Source organism: Chrysemys picta, chromosome 3, assembly GCF_011386835.1.
Source record: "Chrysemys picta bellii isolate R12L10 chromosome 3, ASM1138683v2, whole genome shotgun sequence".
In the NCBI taxonomy this organism is placed as follows: Eukaryota; Metazoa; Chordata; order Testudines; family Emydidae; genus Chrysemys; species Chrysemys picta.
This window is the reverse complement of record NC_088793.1, coordinates 121507056-121530079: the sequence shown is the minus strand read 5'-3', so window position 1 is coordinate 121530079 and position 23024 is coordinate 121507056. Positions and strand designations below refer to the sequence as shown.

Genomic DNA, 23024 nt, shown 5'->3' with positions numbered 1-23024 from the left:
TACCTCTCAGATCCATGTACAGCACAATAGACTTGCGACTTATTTCAGCCATTTTTATATTTTTTCCCTCCTGGATAACAGAGTAACAAAGTATTAGCTTGAAACATAAAAACATCACATGTCCTTTTAGATTATGACAGTCTGTCTTTAAATTTTAACCCTAACCTTTTTTCCCTTATAACATTCAGTTCAAATACATGTGTGAGCACAAGACTGAAAAAATGTATACTGAAGCTGTTGCCTCTTCTTTTATTTAAAACATTTTTGTTTGCCGTTAGAGCACATATATTTTTAGTTACAGAAAAGATAGGAAATAGTATTACTAGGGTTGTTTGAGATTTGGTTGATTAAGTGCATGACACCTGAGTCAGTTTTATACCACAGCTCTTTTGAATCGATGGTAATCACACAAAGTATTATTCTACCTTTTAGATATTTGGCAACTTGATTTAATATAATTTTATAGTCCAAATGGTTCCTAGTGTGTTGTGTTCTGGCAGCCCACTCAACATCCACCTCTGAAAGTAAAGGGATAGTAGATAATCCTCTACAAATAATCCTCCACAACCTTCAAACTGAAACGGTATATTTTTCCTTGACTGTTTACTGTATTTGAAGAAACTATTGAAATAACAACTTGGGAAAATACAATTTTTGTTCCTCGCTTTAAAAATATACATTAATTCAGACCTGGTTAATCCCACTTCAGCAGAAAGATGTGGAATATCACAAAAATAACTGACATTTAAATAGCTGCTTTTAATCCAAAGATCCCAAAGTGCTTGATAAAGTTTATCATCTAACTTTTGCACCTGTGGAGTCTGGATTTAAAACTTGTGGGTAACAATGGTATATTTTGATCCTCTGTCTCGTCATTCTCAAACAAATGTTGTTGTTTTTGTAAGGATCCATTAATTCCCAATTGTTCATGGAGTATCCCAGGCCATTGCTGCAGTTCAAGACCTTGCTTCAAATTGAGCAGTGTTTGTATTTGGTTCTCTTCAAAAGTCCATTGCCATACAACAAGGATGTCAGACTCTTGCAGTGATGAGGGATAAATGACTTAGGTTCCTTGGGACACAGCCATAATGTTACATAGCCGTTTAAATGTATAGGGACAAACTTCTCCCCTCAAAACCAGTGGAAGCTGAGAGTGTGCCTTTGAGGGCAGAACTTGCTGCAGCAAAGTTAACTGTTGCATTCAGCATCACCTGATTACTGCAGGTATAACCTGTTATTTGTTTGCCTTGCTTCATTTTAGCAATGTTAGTGACTTTTATAACTGCTGCCACAGACTGGAGAGAGTTAGAGTTAATGTTATCAGTCCTTTGGGGATGGGTGTTGAGGTCTCCCATGTATGCATGTAATATCAATACATTACAAACTAAGCATGTCTGGTGATCTGGTAATCCCTCTGTACAGCTTACAAATTCTGGTTTATATTATGGAGTTATTATGAAATGTTACTGTAAAGAATGGCTGCATCATGAATGCCACTCTGAACATGTATTCAGCATGGACTAGCAGGGTTGTGGCATGTCCTCCTAGAACAGATACAATGGGAAGGTGCTTGACTTTGAAAAACCATGCTTTCACCAGCAATAGTTATATTAAAGAGCAGCTGCATCTTTAGAAACCCAGTTTGATCTTACCCTTCTGGATGGAGGATGAGGAGAGGTAGGTGCACTGGAAATTTATTAGGGGTTGAACAAAAGAAGCCAGGTGACCAGATGGGAGTTTAAATAAGGAACACACAGGAGCAGAGGACACAGGTAGGAACAGGAAGTATAACCCACACACCTCCTGGGTGTGGTGGTCTGCCCCACCTAGTGGCACTCAGGAGAGAGAGAGACAGACAGACAGTCTGTCTACTCTACAGCCTTAGCTAAGCCAGTTGGCTTTTAGCTCATGCAGTAAAGGCTCATGCACTAAGCTCCAGTGATCCCAGGTTCCATCCCCCCGCCAGTGACCGGGGTCTGTCGGCGTTACAAGTGGGAGCTCATCCGGGATTTCAACTGGGAAGTCTCTGAAGCTCGGGATGTGCTTCCTCAGCTAGGGGAAGTATGTAATGCACACACCTCCTGGGTGTGGTGTTCTGTCCCATCTAGTGGCACTGAGACCACTTAGAGATTAATGAGTCTGCTCTTCAGCCTTAGCTAAGCCATTTGGCTTTTAGCTCATGCAGCAAAGGCTCATGCACTAAGCTCCAGTGATCCCAGGTTCAATCCCACCCACTGACAACTGGGGTTTGTCGGTATTACAGAAGCATTGGGCAGGAGAGAGTAAGGTGACAGAAGCTGGGGGAAGGAAACTCCAAGAGTGAGAAGCCAGCTTACATGCAGGGAAACCTGTCTGTCTTTATGGACACAAATGACCCCAAGGACTCCAGAGGGAAGGGTGAGATAGAGAAGGGAAATACATGTAAGGTTTATTGTTTTATATGATCCATACTCTCTTGTGCTTTATATGATTTAGTAAGAGACTAAATTGTGTTAGACTCTGTGCAAAGGGTCTCTCTGTGCTAAATGCTTTGCAACTACCACCTTGGGAGAGAGAAGCTGTAAACCAGAAGTTTCACACATTGGGATGGAATTCTGGGACATGGTATGTTGAAATATGGGGGAGTCTGAAGGGTCAGCACTGTCCCAGAGGGGGTAGGCAGCTGGAAATCAGAGTCCAGCTCTCAGGGTTGTGTGCTAGACAGCAGGTCCGGGGCCTGAGAGTGTGCCTAGGGTCTCTGAGATTGGGGTCATGGCTGGACTCGGTTCTGATTCTGGAGGCTTAAACCACTTTGGGCTCCAGAGATCCATAGGTCTGTATTCCCTTGACAGCAGTCCAGTAGGTGGCCCCCAATAGAACAGCCAACCAGATCTGTGACAGCATAGTATATGTTTCTCATTGCAGCAACCATTAATAGGTGGGAACGTGTAGGATTTGTACATGGCAAATCACAGTTAGTTGTGGAAGCAGAAGAATGAAAATGGCCAGGTAGAGCAATCTGTCAGTAAAGCCATTAAAAAAAACTGATTTGTTCCCTCCTTACCCCCCGTTTTCCTCAAAAGGCACCAGTCAGACTGAAATAGGATTTCTGCTGCCCAGTTTTTGTCTAGTACACTGACAAGAGACAGGAGAGTCTCTTCTCCCTGAATCCCAGCTAAATTACATCAAAACAAGATTTATGCTGCATATAAAGTGTGCAAATCCAGTCAGGATAGAGCCTTTTAAGTGGAAACCAATTTTGTAGTGTGTAAGTATCATTGATTTGTTAATCTGAGGATTTTTTTTAACAAACTGATTTGGATTAGCTAGTTATGATTGTAAGTCACCTGCAAGCCTCTTGAATGCTGGGTAGCTTAGTGACTAAAGCTCTAGAAATTAACCTTTAAGGCCCCTGTCTAGAAATTAAATTATTGATCTTAAAAAGGAATCCGATAATCTCGTTATATAGAGTTTACTGTAGTCTGAGTCAAAAATCCTACTATATAGGGTAGTTTATCATAATTGGCAATCTTTGTCCTGAAGAGCACAGGAGCTGAGCTACAATAGAAAGTAAATCCTATAGACAAGGCAGGAGAGGAATGTGAAGAATCTCCAACTGATTTGACACTTCCGGGTATACTGTTTTTTCCAAGTTTCTCTAAGAGCCTTCAGTTTTTATGCATGTAGTTGTATTTATATATTCAAAGATTTGCAATAAAAAATATGTTCACAGCTCTTTGGAAATTCATGTCCACTGGGATTCTGGAGCCATACACCTTTTCAGAAAGGATGAATTTCTGTTCCACAGTAAAGTAAACAAATGTGGAAAATAAATAGCAGATAAAAGGAATAATGAAAGGAAAAAGTAATAGGGTTCAGCACTTGCCGTATGAAGCATTAGTAAAAAAACCACCCTTTGGAAATAATGCATGAAATGGTAGAACAGAGTAAGTGTCACACAGTGTGAGAACTGATGTCATTACATTTCATAAGTGCAATTAAATCATCAACAAAGCCAGTAAATATTTAATCAGATAGAAGAAAGCCATCTCTCAACCCTATTTTGAGTTTAAATAACCAAAGTTTCCCTTTGGCACCGCTTGGGCCTAATTAAAAAACAGACAGAACCACCCCCATTGAAAAAAAGGTAAGAGTGAAAATTAAAGAGGCAGTAGTTTTGAAATTACTTATCGGCATGAAACATGTATTAAATGCTAGAGCCAATGTCTATTTAAGTTGGCCTCTACAAATATCGAGATCTCATATCTGCAGATATGAGGACCTTCCATCTTATCCTATGACTGTTTATATATATTTGTAAAGTGGTTCATATTATAGTACTCTATTCGGCCATGGACTCACATCTAAAAAATTCTAAACAATAGAAAGGACCTGAAAAAAGCTTGTAGCTGGATAAGAACAGCCATAATAGGTCAGACCAATGGCCCATCTAGCACATTATCCTATCTGATGGGCCAGTGCAAGATACTTCAGAGGGAATGAAGAGAACATGGTAATTATTGAGTGATCCATTCCCTGTCATCCATCCCTCGCTTCTGGCAGTCGGAGGTTTAGGGACACCCAGAGCATGCATCCCTGACCATCTTGGCTAATGGCTATCGATGGACCTATCCTCCAGGAATTGAACTAATTCTTTTTTGATCCCAGTTATAGGTTTGCCCTTCACAACATCTCCTGGTAATGAGTTCCACAGGGTGTGTTGTATGAAGAAATACTTCCTTATGTTTTTTTTAAACCTATTGCCTATTAATTTCATTGGGTGACCCCTGGTTCTTGTGTTATCTGAAGGGGTGAATAACAGTTCCTTATTCACTTTCTCCACGCCATTCATGGTTTTATAGACCTTTATTATATCCCCAACCCCCTTAGTAATCTTTTTTCTAAAATGAACAGTTCCAGTCTTTTTAATCTCTGATCATATGGAAGCTGTTCCATATCCTAATTATTTGTGTTGCCCTTCTCATTGCTTTTTCCAATTCTAATAGTTTTTTTATGAGATGGGACAACCAGAACGGCACACAGTATTTCAGGTGTGAGTGTACCATGAATTTATATTGTGGCATTATGGTATTCTCTGTCTTATTATCCGTCTCTTTCCTAATGGTTCCTAACATTCTGTTAGCTTTTTTGCACATTTAGCAGATGTTTTCTGAGTACTATCCATGAAGATTCCAAGATCTCTTTTTGAATGATAATTAATTTAGACCCCCATCATTTTATATTAATAGTTGGGATTATGTTTACCTATATGCATTCTTTTGTACTTATCAACATTGAATTTCATCTGCAATTTTGATGCCCCGTCACCCAGTTTTGTTAGATCCCTTTGTAACTCTTCACAGTCAGCTTTGAACTTAATTATCTCAAGTAATTTTGTATTGTTTGCACACTTTGCCACCTCCCTGTTCCCACCTTTTTCCAGATCATTTATGAATATGTTGAACAGTACTGGTCCTAGTACAGATCCTTCGGGGACCCTGCTGTTTATCTTACTCTACTGTGAAAACTGACCATTTATTCCTACTCTTTGTTTTAACTAGTTACTGATCCATGAGAGGACCTTCCATCTTATCCTATGACTGTTTACTTTGCTTAAGAGCCTTTGGTGGGGGACCTTGTCAAAAGATTTCTGAAAGTCCAAGCACATTATATCAGCTGGATCACCCTGGTCCATATGCTTTTTGACCTCCTCAAAGAATTCCAATAGATTGGTGAGACAAGCCATGTTGACTGTTTCCAAACACAACATGTTCATCTTTGTGTCTGATAATTCTGTTCTTTAATATAGTTTTAACCAATTTGCCTGGTACTGAAGTTAGGCTTATCAGCCTGTAATTGCCATGATTGCCTCTGGAGCTTTTTTTTCAAAATTAGTGTTACATTAGCTATCCTCCAGTTGTCTGGTACAGAGGCTGATTTAAGGGATAGTTTACAAACCAAAGTCAATAGTTCTGCAGTTTCATATTTGAGTTCCTTCAAAACTCTTGGGTGAATGCCATCTGGTCCTGGTGACTTATTTGTTATCAAATTTATCGAAACCTCCTCTATTGACACTTCATTCTGGGACAGTTCCTCAGATTTGTCACTTAAAAGAATGGCTCAGGTGTGGGAATCTCCTGCACATCCTCTGCAGTGAAGACCAATGCAAAGAATTTATTTAGCTTATCCATAATGCTCCTTTTAGCACCTCAATTGTCCAGTGGCCCCACTGACTGTTTGGCAGGCTTCCTGCTTCTGATGTACTTAAAAATTTTGCTGTTAGATATTGTGTCTTTTGCTAGTTGCTCTTCAAATTCTTTTTTGGACTGTCTAATTATACTTTTACGCTTGGTTGCAAGAGTTTATGCTTCTTTCTATATTCCTGAGTAGGATTTGACTTCCAGTTTTCAAAGAAAGATAAAAAGAAAAGTGTACACAAATGTGTGTGTACAAAATAATTAGTGTATATATTGTACCTTAGCGAGAAGAAGATTTATCATAAAAAGTATAAGGGCTAGATTTTTAAAGATATTAGGTGGGTAACTTCCATTAAAAATTTGACCAAAGTTGACCACTGTGACAATGAATTAGTTGTTAGTAAAAAAAAAGGGAAGATAAAAACTGTTACAAGATATTCCCCATGTGTATTAATGAAAGAGAAAAAAATTCCATGATATTATATTGGATTATTTGAGAAATTGTATGTGATCGTATAATTAAAGACTGGGTATGGTGGAACAGTTGCTTTCCGCTCCTCTGCCAGTGTAATTTGGCCATAAAAGTGCATGAACCTGCTCAGGGAGGGTCATCTCAATATGAGGGTCAGTCTCTGATGGCATAGTGCTGATGTAGGTGTTCTTATCCATTGCCACATGTAGTACCATGCCAATCCTGAGCTCTCTTTTTGTCCCCTGATGGCCATTGCATTCTAGCATAAGTTACAGCAGCCATCAGAATGCTGTAACGGTGCAAGAGGTACAGCCTTCTGAGAACAACTTGAGGATTAGGGAAGTGCAAAGGTGAGTCACCTTTACATATCACTACCTCATGGGTACTCGATAGCCAAGCACCTGGCCCAGGATTGTAATGGTTGTGCACGAGGAACAGAGTTAAGGTTATGCATGTTTATGGTATGATATATCTAAGCAGAATTGTCTTCAAAGAGAATATTTTTCAGAGTTTTCCAGGACATGTCAGCAAGTGTTCAAACACAGATATGCACCCATCTGGTAGATAATATTCAGTATTCCTTAACTGATGTTTTTGGGAAGCCCGTTCAATGTTGCACCCTCTTGATAAAAAAACAACAACAACCCAAAAACTGGAATGGACTCTAGGTGAGCAGTAAAGATGATCAGTTTTTCAGTAATATTTTAAATGCATTGCAGAAAGAGAGCCGGATGTTAAAGTGTTTTGTTTATTTCATATGCAAATAATAAGTTGTGCTCCATAAAAACGGATAGGCCATCTTTGATGTTTATTGACAGATCTGAAGCAATGCATTCTTTATGAAATAACATTGCATTGCTAATAAAGTGATCCCAACAGCCGAGCTTGTGCTGCTTAATTTGTTTCCATGGAGTGATATTATAATTTTGACACACTGAAAAATTGCCTCACAGAGACTCATATTGCATTTGTTGCTGAGTGCATCTTTGATATAACATTTGTTATTGCGGTGCTTGGGGTGTCTTCTGAGGAGTAATATTGTAAATGAAGCTGGGTGTATTATCCCCTTAATGTAGACTGGAGTTTTGCATCCAATTTTCAGCTTATATCAATTCTGTCTAGCCAGCTATTCACTGTAAGTGTTCTGTTCAGCAGTAAGGCCATCATATCAGTGCACAATCAGGAAAATCCCTAATTCTCTGCCTTTTGGGAGCACTGATACCTTTCCAAGTTGTCTCTTTGTCAGACCGGCCACACTATCTCCAATATTTATTACTGCCTTTTTTTATAGCAGAAACACGACTCACCGTTTGTAATATAGGATCAGCATGTCTTGCACATTGTTGTTAAAATTATTCCTGAGTAGAGAGAGACTTAATTTCTTTTGTCCTGTATTTAACTTTAGATTTCATCCCCACATCAAATTATGCACTCAGGGACAAATTCTGCTTCTTTTCACGCCAGTAGAAGTACAGGGAGACTTCAGTGGAGTTTCTCTAGATTTACACTGGCATAAATGAGAGCAGAATCAGATCCTTTGTAGGCATTTGTGTTCTGAGCTGCCAGTAAAATGTAAAAAGATTGTACTATGATATCCTATTAGGCTAGGAGGCTGGAAGGACAGTTTGTATTGAACACAGACATTTTTCATAATTACGTTGCCTGCAGGGTTACCACCTGTCCTAATTTGATCTGATTAAGGTGAAATGCAAAACTGTCCTCATTTCACAAAGAGTGGAACGTTGCCAGGTTCCATCACAGAAAGCGATAGAATGTGAATGCATATATTGCTGGTGAGGAGGAGGAAGAGGTATATAGTAAATAGCTAACAAAGTAAGAATTCAGCAGCACAAAAAGAATGCAGGTCACTTGTAAACAAACGCTTCACTCTTGAATATTCTGGATGTGATTAGCTGCCATAAGATCTCTTTAGAAAGGAGTAAACCATAGTCTTTTGTCCAAAGATTTGTGAGCTTTTTTGTGAGACATTACTTATTCCGTGGCTTATTAAAATTCTCTCTTGGTTGGATGGGTTTTTTGTCCATGAGCATTTGCGTTTAGAGTAGCATAGGCTAGTTTCATTTACACGCTGAACCACTAATGTAGCAGTCTAAATATTTGTCTACGCTCTGAGTGAAAGACTTATGTTGGACTCATAAATGCTGTACAGACATAAAGCAATTGCATGTGTTTTATGCATTGTTTATATAGAGTGACATCATATCAGGCGAAAGAATCCAGACGTAACAAGAGAAAGCTTTGCTATTTCTGGGTCACTGAATCTTATTTGCCATTCTACTCTCCAACAGTAATTGTTTAAGTAATATTTTGTGTGTCATGTGTGTTTGTGTGTATTTGGTTTCTTCTTTCAGATTTTTGGTGAACATTGACCTTTTCTCTGCTGGTCACGGTAAATGACCTTTTTTTATATCCATTTTAATTTTCTTTACAACAGGTTTTGTAATTAGAAAGGATGAAAATTTGTGTTTGTTCTTTGGCACCTGGCCACAATTTTCTTCATGGCACAATGGGATATTCCACATTACAGAGCCAGCATTGTAGCCTTATTTGGTTCAATATAAAGTGCTCATGTGACAAGGGATTTCATTGCAACATGAATTGCTGAGACAGCTCTCTCTCTCTCTCTCTCTCTCTCTCTCTCTCCCATTATAGAAGGGCAGTTTTTAATTCAAGTTTTAAGTGCAACAAAAAGTGTTTTCACTCAAAATCTGATTCACTGGACCTGGCGTGTTAAAATATACTTCTATTATCAAGCTGTCAGTGGAAAAACTACTATGTGAATTTTGGTTTCATTTCTATTTAAAAATCCTTTTAGTGCCTTCTACATTGCACTTGTTTCATTCTGGCATTCAGAAATGACAGTCTTTTCAAGAGATGGCCTTCAATAACTGGAAATGAAATTCTTAGATGGTTATTTTTGCCCTGTGTAGACTTTTATTCAGCAATAGTTGGGTTTTCTCTGAGAAGACAATTTCCACTCTTATAAAGTCTTCACCACATGCTGAAAGCTCCTGACCTCCCTCTTGCTTTCTGAAAAGGACTGATCATCATCAAAGGCCAGTGCCAGCATGAAGGTGGGAATTCAAAAGAACAGAGTTTGCTTTGGAGATTTTGACTACTTTTTGAATAAAAGATGAAAAAACCTTTCATGAATTGAGCTGATTGAGCTAAAAACCTAGTATACCAACAGTGCAAAACTCCTTTCAACCCAGATTCCTGCGATGAGATTTCCACTCTAACAAAGTTTATGCAAGTTAAGCCAGTAGAGATAGTGTATGTTTCAGGGGAAGGAGGTTAGAACCACTCCATTGCATCTCAGTTAAAAAGTTAATATTGTGATGAGTTTTGCTCTTACTTTTTTTTGTATTGGTGGCACCATGATGTAAATGCCTGTAGAAATAGGTTTTATAGCAATAGTTAACTGTAAAAATCAGAGCTGATTGTGAGGGGACTACGTCTGCAAAGTGTCTCAATAAAATAGGCAAAGAATGACTTCCAGTTGGCACAAGTTTAGTAACTTTGTAGAGCTGTTGAGGGTCCTGGTTTAGGGTTCCATTCTGGATGGACAGCATGGACTCTGTTCTGACCTCTGATATGTAAGCACTGTGCTCATTGACTTTATCAGGAACTGCATGGGTGTGTTTGAGGATAGAATTGGAACCTGGGAATGCAACACCAGTTGGTGCAGTCTGCTAAGTCTGCTCTGGAGTCTGGTCACTAAATGGTCTCATTCTACTGAGCAATATTGAGTTTGTTTGTTTGTTTGTTTAGAAAATTGTAGATTTTGAGGAATTATTCGGGTAGTTCATCAGACAGCAGTGCAGAGCATATCAACTAAATTGCCAAAAACAGCAAGTATTGGCATCCTGGTATTCTATAGTTCAGTGATTTAAGTGACGTTAAATCAATACTGTTTGTCCAAATCTGTTCTAAATATTTCCTTAAGCCAAAAAAAACCCAAACCAAACAAAACCTAAAAACAACCCATAACCTAAAATGCAAAAATTATATTCCTGTTGTTACTGCCATAAAAATTAAAAGGAAAGAATCTTAGTAGCAAAATGATTACCATGATTCATTAGTTTTGGTAATTTGGCTTTAAAGCATCATTAGAACAAAAACAGTAACTGGTAGTGCTTAAGTGGAGGCAGAGCTTTATACAATGTGGGAAAACCAGTCCAGTGAGTTTCCTCTAATATAGCTGATATACTGTATATGCAGTATTGCACTTCACATTATTTATTTGACCTTTTCCATCTCTGATGCAGCTCCCTTGGCAGAGTTACTGGACAATCACATTAGACAGCGTGCCTTTTCTGTTCCTAATTTATTTTGAAATACAGAAATACATGCAAGCAAAAAATTCACCTTTTCCCATTCTGTTGTGTATATAAGATCTTTGGGAAATCTCAAGACAGGACAGATTTACTCTCCAAAGGAGCAAAGGTTTGCAAACCTTTCTTGATAACTTGCTTTATAAGCCTCTTCAAAGGTTTGATCACAACAGGTGGATAGGAGTCTTTCTGTTGACTTCAGTGGACTCAATTAAAACAAAAGAAAATGACTACAAAACACTTTGACATAAATATAAATGAGGAGACAAAGATATTTTAACTCTGAAATTTAAAAGTAGATTGGGTGAGTATTTATCTCTGGAGAAAGTTACGTATAAGGTCCATCTGCTATAGATTAAGAAATTGACTTTGCTTGTGAACCATTACAAACAGGGTTTTCCCACCTAAACAATTGCTGAAAACTGAGTAATGCTGGTTTAAATAGTGGGTCGATTTCTTGGTGTGGATAGTATTATACAATTAAGGGGATCTTGTCATTAAGTAAGAAGAGTACTTTTCATTCGAAAGTAGCTTACTAAAGAGCTTTTGAACAAAGAACAAATATAAACTTTTAGGGCTATATCTTCAGCTGGTGTCAACTTGTGTATAACCATTGACTTCAGTGTACCTATTCCAGTTTACACTCGATCTGGCCCATAATTTGTAATTCTAAGAAAATATTAATAATGTACAAGAATGACACTCATAATGTTGACCTTTGTATATGCAAGACTCTATACAAGTATTGTTTACTGCAGTATCTGACTTAGACTACATCTACACTATGAGCTACGGGAGTATTTTCCCAGCTTGTGTAACCTACTCTTGCTAGCTGAATAGCAGTGTAGCTGTGCTAACACAGGTAGGAGCAGAGGCATGGCTGACTGTGCTGAATACAAACTTGCCTGAAATGAGTGGGTATGTACTTGGCACGGCCCAGCTGCCACTACTTGTTTATATGTGCGCTACTTTGACGAGAGCTAGCATGAGTATGTGTACACAAGCAGAGATATTACACCCCTAGCTCATGGTGTGTAGACATTAGCCTTAGAGTTGGATGACTGTAGAGCTAAAGGTTGGGATTTTTAGGTCATGGTCCCACTGACTTTGACAGGAGCAAAGCCAACTGTGAGTGCTTTTGAAAATCCCACCCCAAATGTTTGTTTTATTAAAAGATCTATATTATTTAAACATGTAAATATATTTCCTTCCTGCACATATTTGTTGTATCTCACTGTTTACCCTTCTATATTATTGACATAAAAAATGAAACTAAGGTTATAAAAAAATGTAATAAATACAAAGAAAAGAATTCCATATTATTTTGTGCTTCCCTTTTTATTTTTTGTTGTTTTTTAGACTCACTGTACATAGACCAGTGTTGTGCTTTTGGGACTTATATGGTTGACAACAGTGGATTAATCACCCAGTCAGCAGTATAATATTTACAAAATATAAATCATCAGATATTTTAGTATATATAAATGCTAATTGTAATAAGTTGTAACCAACACTGTAAACTAGATTCATAAAAAAGATGGGTCAGACATTCTGGGAGAATATCAGGTATGCTATGGTTAGGTTATTCCCATGTCATAAAATATTCACCTATCTGCTTCCATTGAACCAAGTTGTTCAGCCTGCTTCTCTGAAAGTTTTCCTGTGGGCAAAATGTTGCCTGACCTTTCCACAGGTGAACAAGTCCCAAAACATACCAGGTATTTGGGCAAAGATGTCAACTCTTGGGTCAGAAAATTCCACTGATCCACTGGACAAAAATTCAAAGTGGGGTTGTGCAGGGGCTGTGGCCAATACTACAGCTCATCAACAGTTGACCATATCTTGTCACCAGACTGGAAGGGAGGATTCCAAACTGCCATGTACATGACTTTTTTTTATATCAGGAGCCCTGCTCTGCCACGCTTACTCACTGTGAAAGGGTATACCAGTCTGGGGCCTGGAATCATCAAGACAGCAGTCAGAAAGCTCCAAGGTTACAAACTAGAGTTTTATACGGGGATGCCAGGTTTAACTGGCAGGGCTCAGGGCTTGTCTACAATGAGACGCTACAGCAGCACTGCTTCAGTGTAGACTAGGGTGGCCAAGTGTCTGGTTTTCGACCAAAAATCTGGTTAAAAAAAGGGGACCTGATGGTGTCAGTAGATCTGACCGGACACCCAAAGTCCAGTTACTGCAGGCGGGGCAGGCGGAGGCACCAAGTCATCACCCATGCCAGCCCCTACTCAGCCAGGGCCACTTCCTACCTCCACCGGGCGGCTGCAGCTTCCAGCCCTGGCTCTGCAGGTGAGTCCCTCTTGACCCAGGCAGGGAGAGGGTAGAGAGGAAAAGCAGTGAGCAATGGAGGGACGGGAAAGAGGAGCAAACGAAGGGTGGGGTCTTGGGGGAAGAGGCAGAGCAGGGGCGGGTCTTCGGGGGAAGAGGTGGGATGGGGAGATTCAGTTACTCCTGCTGGAGTGTCCAGTTTTTAAATATTACATAGTTGGCAACCCTAGTGTAGATGCTACCTATGCTGACAGGAGGAGCAGCTGGGGCCTGCTAAGCTCTCAGGAAACCATCCTAAAGCAGATAAAGGAAGAGGAAGTTTGTTGCTAGGTGTTCAGAGAGCTGGCCAGCCAATCTGAGACACGTTTCACAGAGTGGATACTCCTAAGGCAATTGTGAATCTGTATAAAACCTCTTAGGATTTACTACTTCTTTAGAAGAAAGAAGGAACTAAGACTTTGTGTTGCTTCAGCGTTGAATGAAAACTAGGTTTGTGATTTTTGCCTTTTCTTCCCTGAAGAAAAGGAGGAATCCAAGACCTTTTGTGGTTCATTCCCAAGACAAATGATTTTAGACTGTTGCTTGCCTTGAATTTGGGACAAGGGTAACTGAGACTGGAGAGCATAAGTCTTAAAGAGAATTTTAATTTAATTAATTTATTTCCTTTCTTGGCTTTCCAAGGGTTCATTTGATTAAAAAGTTCCTCATCTACCACTACATTTTGCTGCATCTTATTCTGAAAATAGTCCTCACACAGCTTTGGCTCAAAAAGGATCCTGGGAAAGACATGATCATGTGGAGAGCTTCCTAAAATCTTTTCGTTTGCATGAGAAGCCTCACATTCTGCTACGTGACCTTCTCTGTGGCATGCAATCAGCTAAAACAATCTTCTATACAAATGTTGGAGAAGGATAGGGAATGTTATTGATACTGAGCTTGGGGATGGTGGAGAGAGGCTTTGTTTCATTCAATGAATCTGTAATAGAAAGATTGTGCCAATGGCTTGAAACATACACATATTTTTCCTTTTCTTGAAATCTAGCTGCTGTTGGCTAGCTAACAAATAGACTCTCATGCTATTGCTTCCGATGCATACAGCTTTATAGCTGTGCCACTGCTGATCTTTGTACTGCCAGATATTAAATAAGACTGAGTAGTGAGAGGATTACTGAAAGAAAAACAAAGTTCACCGCATACCTTAAGTCTTTTTTGTTTTCTTTTCTGTTCTCCATATATCTTCTTTGTTTGTTGCAATAGGGGAGAAGTAGTCTCCCTCAATGTGTTTGGGTGTTTTTATTACTGCTACATGTAGCTGAGTTAAAAATTAATCCAGCCCCAAGCCAACTTTATCGGGGATACAGTATAGTCTTTATAACTGACAGCCTCATAAATGACACCTTTTATTTGACAAGATTACATAGGAATTGATCCAGTGTAACATTGTAATTGTTCTCAAAAATAAATAAATAGCATAGCTAGACTAATTGAATGGCACACAGGGTGTTATAGTGACTTGTAGTGGATACATGTATATTTTAATAAGCTTCTGATAATCAACATAGCTATTTAATTAGAACATTTCTGATTTCCTTAGGAAATGCAACTTAATAAAGGAGGTATTTAGTATGTGTACAAGATACATGTCTGTCATGTACTTTTGCTGGGTTGTCCTAGTACCCTGTCAAGGACTGTGGGTCTTGAATGCTGGTCCACAGGGCTCTTAAGCACTAGGCAGTCCCAACCTGCTACCCTCTTAACACCTGCTAGAATAGCAGCTGAACGCTGGCAGGAGGATTCCAGTCCTAGGATCTAATTGGTGGAACCCTGAGGGTCCTGATAGGTCCCCAGCCTCTATTTAACCCAAGCACAGGAACAGGAAGTTGTCCGTGTAACTGGGTTCTCCCTGCTCAGGATCGCTTTTACTACTGATCTCCTAATAGCCTGACCCTGCCTCCCTCCTGACACCTGACTTTCGGTTTGCCCTCTGGGCTGGCTCGGATTCTGACATCCTGGTATCTGACCAGCCTGACTCCTGCTCCGGCCACTAGGTCAGACTGCCCATGTCTCCGTTGTGACACACCCTTACTTTAAGGGTAACTGGATATTCTGGAAATAGCTCCTTGTCTGGTCCACCATGCCTTCTACATCTCTTCCTTCAAGTTCCTGTCCAAAACCAACTTCTTTCAAAAGCCTGTTATAAAACCTAGTCTTTCTTCAAGAAGTAATTACAAGAAATACAGGCATACAACACCCCCGCCCCCCCACACACACTCACAAAATATCTCCAAACCACTGTTGCCCAGCTTTTGATGTCAAGAGCCACCGTTAGGAAGGGAGGGGCAGTTTAAAATTGCCATTTTCCCCTTCCTGTCCTCTCTTCAGTTTCATGTTGTAAAGAAACCTGAATTGGGTGTCTAAAACTGGCTCCCAAATCAGCTCTCACACTAAACACTGACAACATAGCTGCTCTGCTGTATTTTCAGAGAATCAGCTGGGCCTGGAGAAGGTGAGTGGAGATTTCCTTTTTTGAGTCCTGCCTTTAGTGTCCCCATCCCTCAGAAACACACCCATCAAACTTCCCCAGCTGATCCCCTAAGAAGCTCCCTTCCTCAGCCCCATTGCCTGAAAGAAACACCTGTTCTCTTCCTCCTGAGAGCCCCCAGCCAGGTCTCCCTCCCTCCCCCATGTACTCAGCCCATCTCTCCCTCCACAAATCTCCAGTGTTCCTAGGCACATCCACCAAATATTTCACTCCTTTCCCTCTGACTCCTTAATGGCACTACTTCCCTTCAAAAATTCCTTCCTTTCTGACCTACTCTTCCTAATTTGCCCACTGCTCCAAGTCAAATAGTGAGGCTCCATGGCCTCTTCAAATCAGCTCCCTGCTCCCCCTACTTCTTTCTGTGGGACTTGAGCTGCCGCTGCCCCTTTTCCTAGTGCTCTGTGCCATGGAAGACCCAGCTCCTCCTGCAGGAATTGCTGGGGTGCTTGTTTGATTTCCCTCCCCCTCTTGTGAAGACTGTCGCTCCAGCCCTCACTACCCACTCCATTTGTCTATGTCTTCACTCCTCCCCTTCTAAAGAAAGCTGTAAGTGAACAAACTTTTCAATCAGCAATCACATGCACATTTTCCTCTTAAAATGGTCCCTCTCCAGGGCCTAAATTAAGGGACCCCTGAGGGCCACAAATGGACCCTGGGCTACAGGTTGGGCTCCAAATAAATCTTGTGGAACTAAAAGGCATGCTTCTCAGTCACTCTGCTTTTTGTTGCATTTCTGATGACAGATTTCATTGGTGCACTGTCTGTTTCAAACCCAATCTTGCAACCAGATTCTCAAGTGTTGCCAGCTTTCATCAGTCATGATATATAGTGTTTTTCTTACAGCCTCAGCTGCTAGATTTAGTAGACTGCATGAGAATCTCAGCTTTCATTTAAAATAAAGTCAGTTTCTAACACTCATGGTTCCTGATAAAAGTATGAAAATGTGCAGCAAGTGCACCCTAACAGCTCAGAAACCAGAAAACAAACCACAAGAATCCTATTTAAAAAAACCATGATTTTTAAGCCAATCTTATGAGGGAATTTTTGGCCTTAATGCATGATTTTTGAACATTTGTGGTTAACAATACTGGATCCTCATGGATGATTCTTATGCCTACATGGAAATCTACTGACTTCAAGAGCTTATGCAAATTGCCGGCTTGAGGCCTTAGATTGTAAATTGTGGCTGGAATTTTGGTCAATTTATTTGCCTTTAAAAAGCCATATTATGTAAATATTATCTATAAGTACAGGATAAGTCTGTGAATTCAAGCAGTTTGAAGTTTGGCTACATTATGATATTGCATTACATAAGCAGCATTTAAAAAGTGATATTCAAGATTTTCCAAATGAAATCTATTGTTTATTAAGATTTGAAAACTATTGTAATAACCTTCTTTGTGTGGGCTTTCTGCAAATATATTTTTAGATCTCTCAGCATAGGCAATATTTTAAAGATAGGCTTTTACACTTAATGACTACATATTATATGTCAGTTACCTGTCAATTGATAGTCTTCATAGCTCCTGTTTCCGTTTTCGTAAAGTACGATATTTATGCCATAAAATGGGCATTCCAATTTCTCTAACTTCCCCTTTGTTCATATAAGGACAAATATTGTGACTGAGAAAAGCTCTTTTGAAACATCAAACATTTAATTAACATCAGTACAATGAAGTCACTAAATCCTTTGACATCACTGTCTGCTCTCACAAGAGTGATTACAGTGTCACATACTCAGGCTTCTTCTTCACTGGAAATGACATGAGCAGGATATAGGTCTTATTTTTACATCAGTATTCTAATTAGTTGAATAGTTTGGAAGAGAACTAAGAAAATGACATGACAAATGAATGGACAGTTATTACAGCTTCATGTTATCCTTCATTTCCAGGCTTTTATAATTTCCCCCCCAAAAAATATGTAAAATTTTTCATGTTTGTACTCAGCCCAAATATTTATTTATATTTAGAACATTAGAAAACAATCCATTCCACTGTTAGTTTACCAGGATAAAATTATTTTTGGCAATTTTAATACATTTAGAACATTGTACATTTGCAAGCTTATTATGTAGAGATCTGGAATCTTAGAACTTTACCTGCCCTGTGTGAGATAGCTTTGCTCTGTGGGAAGAATTCCTTTGAATAACATTGATTTCCTATATTCTCTTCCTGCCAGGGAAGTTGGAATTTTAAGGCTCCAGGACTTTAGCCCTCAAAGAACAGCATGTCCTTTCTAAAGTTCAAAAATGTTGGTTCAGAAATAAACTATAAGCTAGTGAAAATAATATTTGCTGTGCATAAGTGTTCAATCCTGCAAGATGCCAAGTGCTCTTGGACTATTCATCTGCTTAAAGTTAAGTGTATGTTTCGATTATGTGCTCTGCATTAATGTGGTGTTTTGCTATTAATATTTTAAATAATATTTGCATTTATGGATACTCATTTAAAAACTAATTTAAGTTATATTTTTGCCAGTTTATGTAATATCTATGTTAAACGAGTTTATTTGAATTTTCCATTGCTGTTTACAAGGGGGTTATATGAAGCAATAATTTTAAATAAGAATAAAAAACAGAGGCTAATTCTGTCAACCTGTCAGAGAAAAGGTAAAGATTTGGGCAATTAAATTGGTAATAGTTGGAATCATGGTTTAATAGCAAATGCAACTGAAACTGTGTATTGTTCGCAGCAGTGCAAATCAGAGGATTCATGGTGCTTGTCATTTAAATTGGATTTTTTTCTTTTGCTTGTTTGGTCTTCTCTTGGAGATATCTCCTCTTATGTGATCTAATTGAAAGTATTTTTATAATGTGAATGCCACAATGAAGTGAGATGGCAGTTGTGACAGTGTAAATTCCTGTATCTTAAAATGTACCTTTCACTCACAAGTGCAATTACCCACATATTAGTTTGAATGAAATAATGACATGAAGCAGGAATGAAGTAACATGGGAAATTACTGAAACAAATAAATTGGGATGTGATGGAACATTGCAATAGAAACAAAGAATTATTTTTAGTCAATTTTTAAAGCATTTTTTTAAAAGATGCATTGAGGTCATCTGTTCAGATGCTGGCTTTCTGCTCACTCAGATATTGGTCCTAATTCTTCATGCTATCACACTAGGTTTATGACAGTGTAACTCCTTTGAAGTCAGAGTCACCACAGAGTAAAAATGGCATAACAGAGTAGAGAATTAGGCCAACTGTGTACTCATTGGATCCTATTCTGCCTGAGCAGTAGGCAAAAACCTGCATGGTCATGGCAGCAAACCAAAGTATATGAAGACCTCCATCATATAGACCTGAATTTAGTTGGAAGAAGGAACTAGTAAACATTTTCAGTGTTGTTTTACCAGCCTGCAGGTGAACTCACCCCGGTGTTTTGGCATCTGATGAAAGGCATTTGTTCAGTGCTTTTGCCTTATTTCCTTTGATCACACTAGGTTTTTATATATTTTGTGTATGTGTGTGGTCATTTCATCTATGTCTGTGGTTCGTTTTTCAAGTCATAGTTAAGTGAGAAAGAAGAGGGGGAGAATAGAAAGTTACTGTAATTGATGAGGCTACAGTGCATTAGGGATTCTGTACTACAGAGAGCAGAAAAAATAATCCTCAAAGCATTCCACACAAAATAGCAGAAATCTGCAAAGTGCAGATAATTTATGTCCTGTGCTACTGCCAGGAGCTCATCAGAGAGATAGAAATAATATTGATTTTCCCCCTAAGCTTTGGTATTCCCAGTTTGCTAGTGAACCCCATGGATACCACACTTGCCCTGTGATAAATGATGAGAAATTAAAAGGGAAATGTTTGAAGACTTTTGTGGTTGTAATGCTCTTCAGTAGAATATATTTTTCAAAAACCCTTTCATTTTGGTTTACAGTCTGGTTACAGTCTTCTTTACAAGTTATAGTGCAAAAACTAATCATCCCCCGAAAGTTTCTTCAGAACTATTGGACATTATACAGAAAGAGGCCACAGTAGATGAGCATGTTTTACTAATGCCCACTTAAAGAAAAAAGGCAATTGAAGTGGACATTTGAAATAAAATAAAGACACCCAGAAACATCCAAAGAGAACAAAATAGCTGTTTTTGAACTTGTTCCTTTTTATTGTGTGCCATGTTACTTCCTTATTTCCATTTTTCTAAAACAAAACTTCATTTGATTTGTTCACTCAAGCAACATGAAGTTCTGATACGTTGAATGGACTTTTCATCAAGAAGTAGCTGTATTTGAGTACAAAGATTTTCAATACAGTTATCATTTCTGAGCTGCTAGCCACCATCTTGCTAACCAGTGACATCTTCCTTTTGGTCTTACTGACGCTGAGATCCATTTGACTGTAGAATCACAGTCTAATGAAAGCCTAGTCCCTGGAGACGTGGAAATTGGACTGGCGAAAGCACTAGAAAATATAGAGTATGGAAAAGTTCTTCTCTGCTAGATGGATGCACTTGATGAATATTAATATTGATAAAAATAACTGTGTAGCATCATACCTGGCTCTTGACAAACACAGACTAAGAAATTCTCCCTGACCCTCATGTGCTTACAATCTCATAGAGACAAGAAAAAGATGAGACAAAGAAACAGAACTCATATAAGGGAGAGAGTGGAAATTACAGATGAGGAGAGCAAAGTAGGGTGGAGTTCTGGAAGAAGTGGGTTTTAGGAAGGGATGATTGAAGGATAAGAGAGAGAGGGTGTTTGGAGGACAGGAAGAGGGAAACATTAAGTATGGAGCTGAGGGAGGATTGGGAGGAACACAGAGTGCAAATGGGAGGTGGGAAATATTTTAGTTACTATTAAAAAGATAACATTTGCTAAGAGTTACCTCGCAATAGTATCCTACTTTGACCTTCAAACAGCACTGTGTGTTAAATGCAGACTTTTTTTTCAGTGGGGATCACTATAGGAAAAAATAAGAACAGAGTTTTAAATTTGGGAAAGATTATGTGAAGCCTTGAAGGTGAGGAAAAGGAGCTTTACTTTTATGCAGTAAGGTTTTATTCAAAGCCAGTGAAGTCAATGTGAGTCTCCATTGAATTTTATGGGCTATGAATCAGGTCCTGATTCAAGAAGGTGGTGTTGTGGTTGGAGTAACTGAGGTGTTAGCATTTTGAATAAATTGGAGGGTGCAGAGTTAAAAACCAGTTAGACTGGAGAGAAGAAAGTCATGATCATCAAGGTGAAAGATGACCAGGGCAAGGACATGTGTTTCTGCATTGGCAATAGTAAGGAAGGGCTGGCTAATTAGTATATTAAGGAGTCAGAAGCTAAACGAAGTAGATAGAGACAGAGTCTGGGGAAAATAGAGAGAGAGATGTCAAAGATGATGCTGGGGTTGCAAGCCCAGCAAATGGGATGGATAAAATGAATATGAAAGGGTTATAAACACAGTTGAATTAATATTCCCCTTTAAATTCAGTCAAGGTTATTTGTAGTGCTGTGGGAATAACTGATTTTTCAGTTTGCTGGCTGTTTTGAAAAATGGGCAAAAGAATAGTTTTGGGTCAACCCTAAGTGATTTTTTTTTTTAATTTTGGAGACTCTAAAAGTTGGGTAGAAAAATTCATTTTGGAGTGAATGAAACATTTTGTTAAACCTGAAACATTTTGTATTGATTTCAAAATTTTGTTTTCAAAGCATAACATTTAAACATTTTGTTCAGAAAATGACAAAATAAATCGTTATGACTTTTTAAAAAATGCCTTTTTTAAACTGAAACAATTTGGCAAAATTGACATGAATTAATGAAATGTTTTGGACAGCCCAAATCTTCATTTTTTGCTGAAAAATGTTTTGGCGGATAATTTTTGCCCAGCTCTAGTTGTATGTGCACAAACCTATATGTGTGTGGGGAAAAGGAGGTTGACAAGAAAGAGGGTTTAAGGTATGAATTATTTTTAATAAAGGGGAAGAAACAATAGGACTTAACAAGAAATTCGATACTAGTGAAGAATTATGATTGTTGCTATACGTTATGAGTGCTGCTGAATATTTGTTGCTATGAAGCTCCAGTACTGACAGAGATCCTGAAAACCATCTTCAGAGTTATCTGTACCCCACTAATGCTAGTCCATGAGGATGAGATTGTAACTTTTGGTAGCCGCACTGGCACTGGGGCAGGCACAAAGAATTGTAATTCCTCCCTTGCCATGTGGGTGGAGTAAATTTCTTAATCCCTTTCTGTGGAGCAGATTCCCATCCTTTCGCCCTCCCCTCAGGAATCAAGGCCTGCAGTAAACTAGTCTCCAGGCAACCTAATAAGCACAGCTGGCCTGCAGCAGGCTGCCTGATTAGCCATTCCACAGTAGCTTGCTTGCTGTTCAACACTCATATCAGCCACTGTTATTAGTCCAGCGTTGCCTTGTTCCTGCTTCTTCTGCCCTGCCTGAGCCCTATCCCTGCCTGAGCCCCCATTTTACCTGTTACTCTGCTTGTTCCAGGTGATTCTGGCTCTGACCCTTGGCTCTGCACTCTGGTTCCTGCCTCCAGCTTTGGCTCTTGGATCCACTTCCTGACCTCCAGCTTGACTCTTACCTCTGGCTTCCGACTGTTCCCTCTGGCTCTTACCCTAGCCCCTGGTTTCTGATACCCGCTCCACCCACTAGGCCTGACTATCCACATCCCAGTCACCTGATACCCCTCATTTATGTGCCCAGTCAGATATCCTGGTCATGAGCGGGGCAGCATTGCTGCTCTCTGATCCTTCTTGTCTAGATTCTGGGCTTCAGAACCTTACAACAAGGGATATCAGGGGAGTGACCTCTGTTCTCCCCACTGTGGATGGAATCACAGTCTGAGCAGGGGAGTGGGGGTGGAGAGCTTATTCCTTTTTCCCTGTGCTAATATGTAAGGGCTGTGACAATCTAGCTCTAATCCAGTATCAAAAGCCTGGTAAACCTCTCTTCCTCCAGTGTATTTGGTTTGTGTTTTACACCAAGGAGTGACAGTTACATGTGCTAAGTGGATTATACTGGAGACAGCCAAAAAGTATAGTGGTATGTGGGGCCTGCAGAATCTGTGAAATCCTGCAGGGACTCGAGGAAAGCTTGTGTTATGCTTAGAAATGGGCCCAAGCCATTATTTGGATCTGAACTGAGCTTTATTCAGTTCTAGGCTTTTGATGTGAATCCCTCTAATTACAATATGTTGACTCCTACACTTAGGGGCTGGCATTATC

General features: G+C 39.3%; 1 protein-coding gene across 6 annotated transcripts in view; it reads left to right on the top strand.

The window, feature by feature from the left end:
- PRKN (parkin RBR E3 ubiquitin protein ligase) overlaps window positions 1-23024 on the top strand; it is a 1174462-nt gene that overhangs the window by 949329 nt on the left and 202109 nt on the right. The window lies entirely within an intron of this gene.